Source organism: Coloeus monedula (genome assembly GCF_965178545.1).
Source record: "Coloeus monedula genome assembly, chromosome: 26".
In the NCBI taxonomy this organism is placed as follows: domain Eukaryota; kingdom Metazoa; phylum Chordata; class Aves; order Passeriformes; family Corvidae; genus Coloeus; species Coloeus monedula.
The window spans coordinates 4,357,639-4,363,638 of NC_138806.1; positions in this window are offsets into that span (position 1 = coordinate 4,357,639).

The window sequence follows — 6,000 nt, forward strand, 5'->3', positions numbered from 1 at the left end:
CCCAGGGTGGGCTCAGAAACATGCCAGCACTGGTGCACTAAGAGGGAAGCATTGGGAAGGATTTTGAGTGACATTTAGGCTGGGACCACATCAAAGGAGGGTCTGAAACTGGATCTGGGTCTTCATAAAGGACCTAAGACAATCCACAGGAGCCTCAAAACTATCCTCCACTTCAGATATATTTAATTTGGGCTGGGATTCCATCCTGTGATGCCCTATTTTTCCACCTGCCTGCAGTAACAGTACTGACAGAGTGTAAGAAGATGGAGAGGACAAGATGCCAAAGGTATCACTTCTAGGTGACCCTGGCCTAGGAGGAAAGTGAGTTTGTGAGGAGCTGGAGATGTTTCTGTCTGAAGAACAACCCCTCTGTCAGAGGGGTTCCAAGAGCAGAGCCCTCTTTGACACCCACCAAACGAAAGCCACTGGTTTGCCTTGGGGGAAGGTATGAGACTGACAAAGGGCAGAGCCTTTTGGGGAAGACAAAAATACACAAAATACCCAGAAAGAGAAGGGGGGGCGAAGTCACTGAGCTGCTGAGAGTGTAGCGAGGGAGAAGGGCAAAGGGCTGCTGGCCATGAGTGGTCCTGTGCACTGAAACTTTTCAACCTGAACACCCTTCCGAAAACGTCTGGTAGATGGGATGGGATCCTCTGTTTCCTCTGGCACTGAGGGCTCACAGATGAAGCAGGATTTGCTGGAGAGGAGAGGTAAGAAAGGGCCTCCTTCCCCTGTTTCCTTCACCACAGACCATTTCTCATGTGCCAGTTCAAAAGCAGAGCACACTTCACTTCCCCGAGTGTCAGTAACAGCTCTGGGTGTGCGGAACACGCCAAGGCAGCACCTGAGCACCCCGAGAGCTCACCACAGCTCTGAACTGATGAGAAGGAGGAGGAGGAGGAGGGTCTACTGAATGTCAGTGACATCAGGGTGCCTGTGATCTCCTCACAAGGGTGCAGGAAGTATAAAAGCAGAGTTCCCCGAGGAGGGTCCCTGGCAGGAGCTGGGGAAGCGGCGCTGGAGCGGGTGATGCTCTTGCTACCTCTGTGACTGGATCCTGCTGGAACCACACCATGGATGGGGGTGAGTACCTGGGCTGCAGCCTCTGGCTGTGTCTTCAGCTTTATTAATGATGTCCAGCCCCTGTTCTGTGACACAGGAGTGGAGCACTTCTGTTAGAGTATTTAAACAGTATAAAAGACTTTCATCTTCCTCGTTTTTACTATTTTTAAAAAAATGGACAGTTCTCTTTTAGAAGCTCAAAAACCTCAAATCACTTCAGAAACAAACACAAAAAAAAAAAGAGGTTGGGAGGCAATTTTAAGGGGTCCTTTTGTTCCAAGGCAAATGGAATCTTTCATAATTCACATCTTTTCTTCTGTGTTCTTAATTTAAAGAAAAAGAGAGAGAGAGAGAGACCACTCTCCCTGGCAATGTTTTAATTCAGTGAATCAATCGAGGAACTGGGAGCAAGAAGAGCTGAGTTTGTTTGATAAGTCCATCCAGTCTTTTGCAAATTATTTCTATTAAGAAATATCTGCAGGAACACTGGGGGATGCAGGAGGCTCTGGGGATGCTCCAGGGATGCAAAGAAGCTCTGGGGGATGCAGGGAAAAGAGGGGGCAGGTCCCACAGGACCCTCCAGACTGGAGCAGGGAATGGGCCAAGGGAGTCTTCTTTCTCCTGGATGTCTCCTCACAGCCTCTGGCAATCAGTGGCTTAGGAAATTCCTGGATTTTGGAATCCCTGCATCCAAACAAACACCCAGCTGCAGCGGCCCACCAGACATCACTCTTCTCGTTTAAACTTTTGACTTCCGCATCATCCTGTGGGCACTTTGTGGGCTGCTTGTTCCAAGGGGTTCAGCGTCTGGGGGCAGCTGAACTCAGCTCCTGGGGAAGGTTAATCATGACAGGGCAAAGAAAGCATTAGTGAGAACCTGACAAGATTATGATAATGTTCCTGCTTTGGGGGTTTTTGTCCTACTACTGTATTTCAGAGGAATATTTCATTTCCCTGGAAGATGCACAACCATGGTGCTTTCTTTAAAACACGACTGGCTCATTCAGCAGGAAATTTTCGACTTGGTTTTCTCTGCTTATCTTGTCTTTTGATTCACAGTTTCCTGAAAGGAGTGGAGGTAGATAATTATTAACTTTCTTCTGTGATAGATCAGTGAACACATGAAATAAGAGCATGACTGGGTTTCGCTGGGTCCTCTCGCTCCCGAGATGACAGCGTCTTTCCTCTGCCAGTTTTGAGGAGGGGAAGGGGGGAGAATAGGCTGATAACTGACAATAGTCATTAGATCGCTTAAGTATGATTAACTTTTCTCAGAAATACCTGGTTCTTCCCCCAAAAGCCTCCTGTACTGCTGGTGAAGGGGCACCAGAAACTGGTACATGTATAAAACACAGAGAGCAGGTTACTCACTGCCTACACGTGTGCTGAGACCGGAACTTGCACTTTGCAATTCTGGATGGCCAAAAAACGTTCTTTCACCACAAGGGTTTGGCCAGAGCAGGTTTGCTCAGCTTTGCCAATGCTCCCTAAAGCATTCCCAGCACCTGCTTTGCTCTCATGCATCTCTCAGCTGTAGCTGCAGCCAGACCCTCATGAGCTGCCCCGGTCATTTGTGTGATCTGATCAACCACCCTCAGCGCTGTGTCTCTCCCCTCTTCCAGGCAGGTGTCCTGATACCAAATACTTCCACTGCCAGAGGCCTTTCTGGGTTCACCTGAGGGGATTCACTGCTCCTGCAGCTGCTCTTATCTTGATGACAATTGGTGCTGAGGGAGATCCAGATAAACTGGGAGGGATCGACCTGTCCAAACTCACCCACTCTTCTGCCACAGCACAGCCTGAGCTGTGCCCCAGGTGCCCACCCCAGGTGCCCACCCCACAGCACCTGAACTCCAGCTTAAAAACACCTGTTTCTTTCCCTTTGCTATTGAGGGAGCTTGAACAGCTCAACAGGTGTCAAGGGATGAATCCCACACCTTGTGCTTAATCTGTGCAGGAAGATTGTAAAACTGAGGGGTTCCCATCCACTGCCATGAACAGACCCCCTTCCTTCCTTCCTTCATTCCCATGCAGCAATTCCCCTTTCCACCTGTTTCCAGGTCCTTCAGGACAAGGATGGCCTCAAACCAGCACCTTCCAGGCTGAGACATGGGGGCTGACACGGGGCTTTAAGGCCAGGCTGACTCATTTGCTGTGGTGGGGTTTTGGTGTATTTTTATAAATGAGGTTTCTAGTGCAACTGGCTGCAGGGACTTTTGGGAGGGTTATTTTTTCTTTAATATTTTGAGGAACAAAACTTTAAAAACTTTAAGAAAATACCCACAGCAGCCAACTGCCCAGAGGTGTGAAAAAAAGAAAGGAGGTGTGACAAAAAGGAAAGGAATGTACCTAAACTGCCCGATAAACTGCGGAGCAAAACTCATGTCCTGATAATTGCGTCTGCCCACTGCCCCAGACCACAAGACAAGTTGGGGAGATGCAAGTCCTGTCCAGTCTGACTGAAACCAGTGACACAAACGTGCTCAAACTGGTGCAGAGGGAGCAGGAGGCAGCAGGGCGTCTCTGGTTGTGCTTACGCAAACATGTAATCTGAGGTGGGGGCACAGAAGAGGGGCAGAAACAGCACAGGCTTTTTTCATATTGAAAAGTCATTTGACATTTAAGACACTTGAAACAGCAACTGAGAAGGGGGAGGAAAAAAACCTATGATGATCTTCAAAGGAATGATATCGGCTGAACTGTTTCAGGAGTTGGTTGAGTCACGTTCTCAGTCCTGTTTTTCTAGACCTTCACAGGGTGATAAGGAAACAGAACAGAGCAAAGGAGCCCTCACCAGGGCTGAGTCTGGGCCTGGTCAGGTTAAGTCAGGGCTGGACCTGGAGTTTACAAACCAAGCCACGGAGAGCTGGTGAAGCCTGGTTTAGGTGGGTGCTTTTCCTCCATGTAATGAGGGTGGTTCTTCTCTGCCTCTTATCCAGCTGCCACAGGGGTAATTGCCTGTGGGACTGAGCTACCAGCACAGGTACTTATCACCCAGCCAGAGGCAGCCAGGAGCACCATCTCCAGGAGTCCCAGGAAACCAGGCTGTTCAGAAGGTGGAACAGAAGACTAAAGGCTGCTATGGTGTTTGCAGATTCAGGGACCTCGTGCCCATATCCCAGGCAGGTAGAGCAGTTACAGTCTGGGCTTGCTTAAACCCACCTAGTGGTTCTCAATCCTTGGGAGTTTTAGTGTATTTCCTGTGTCATATGCAAAAGCAGGGGAGCAGCTTGAAGGGGTGACAACCACAGCAGACACCAAACCTCTTCCTGCAGTCTGGGGCTGGTCAGAGTGAAAGCCACTGGCTGGACAGAACAGCCAGAAGCTTCACTTCACCCCTCAACCCCAACCTTGCTCTCCTCCACTCTGAGTCACCTGCACTAAAGGTTCCCTAGGGAACCTTTCAGATACGCCCAGGAAGGTTTGGAGAAAGTGAGGGGTGGACGACCACAACTGAGCACACAGCTGCATGAGCATAAAAGATGAAAATGAGGGGGGAAGGTGAGACAGAGCTTCTAGAAGACCTCAGGGGAGGCTCTCACACAGGCCTGGGGATGAGCACTATGACTTTTCACACGTGACTGAGGATCTCTCACCCACACATCAACCTCACGTATAAAAAAACATCCCCACTCCCAGGTACAAGAGTAACTATCAGTTATTAGTGAAGCTGTTGCTTAACATGGGGGACTTAACATGGGGACTTGGTGCAATGTGTGCAGTTACCTGTAGTGGAAGTTCATCATCCTGGTCTGGTACAACGTGAGCAGGAGCCTGGCAGAGCAGGCTCCAAACTGAAACCAAGCAGAAACCAAGCAGAGCTGTGTCCAGCAGACACTAAGCACAGGAATCCGCCACATTCATGAACAACCAGGCCATGAGGAGCAAGGCAGAGTTCTAGGAGGAATAAGGAGCTGAAGGCCAAAGGTATCTCCTTGCCCAGGGCCCCTAGAGCAGAAAACCCTCAGGGAGTGAGGGGCTGCAGGGACCAGCCAGTGCCTGGAGGGACATCATGGGTGAAGGCACCCCTGAGGGAGGGACACATCTCCTGCTCACACCAGAGTGGATCCCAGGGCTTTCTCACTGCCACCTTCCAGCTGAGCAACTTTCAGTGGCAACCGCCTGAGGTAGATGCTGGTACGAACTGTAAAACAAGTGAGGAGAAAGCTTTCCCTGGCCCCGGCCCTGCTAACCACAGCAGGAAGAGCTGCTTGGCTGAGATTGCTCTCACCACCATCACACCTGGCTCTGAATTCAGTTTTTCCTCCCAGCTGTCAGCATCCTCTATTTTCACATCCCAAGGCAGAAGAAGGCAACTCTTGACATTGAGAGACAAGCAATAAATTTCAGCCAGTTCCAGTTCTGTCTGTCCCATGGGGAGCTGAGCTCTCCTCTCCACAGCCCAGGCACCACACAGGAACAGCTGGGCCAGATTTATGGCCCTCACAGCGGGATGTTTTCACACGGATTAAGCTGCACCCTCACTGCTCAGACACAAGGGAACAGGCTGCTGGCTGCCTGCAGGGAAAAGCATTGGATAAAATCTAAATGGGTGCACTGTGCCCGAGTTAAGAGTCTTCAGCTCTCAGCCTTCACTGGATGGGGCTCTGAGCAACCTGGTCTAGTTGAAGATATCCCTGCTCACTGCAGGGGGTTGGACTGAATGACCTTTAGAGGTCCCTTCCAACCCAAACTGTTCTATGATTCCATGAAGCCAGAGGGGCCAGGCTCCTGAGACTCCACCGGGGCTGACAATAACGTCCATGACCCTGGGTTATCTTGCTGGCATCTTCCCCAGGTTTTGGTTTCCTCAGTGGTGAGGGCTCTGCCGGGTTCACAATGCCATGGTCAACATGATCCACTGCTTTTTCAAAGTGGGAACCGTGTGGAAACCCCCACTCAGCCACTAACACAGTATCTCCTTCTTCCCTAGGCAAG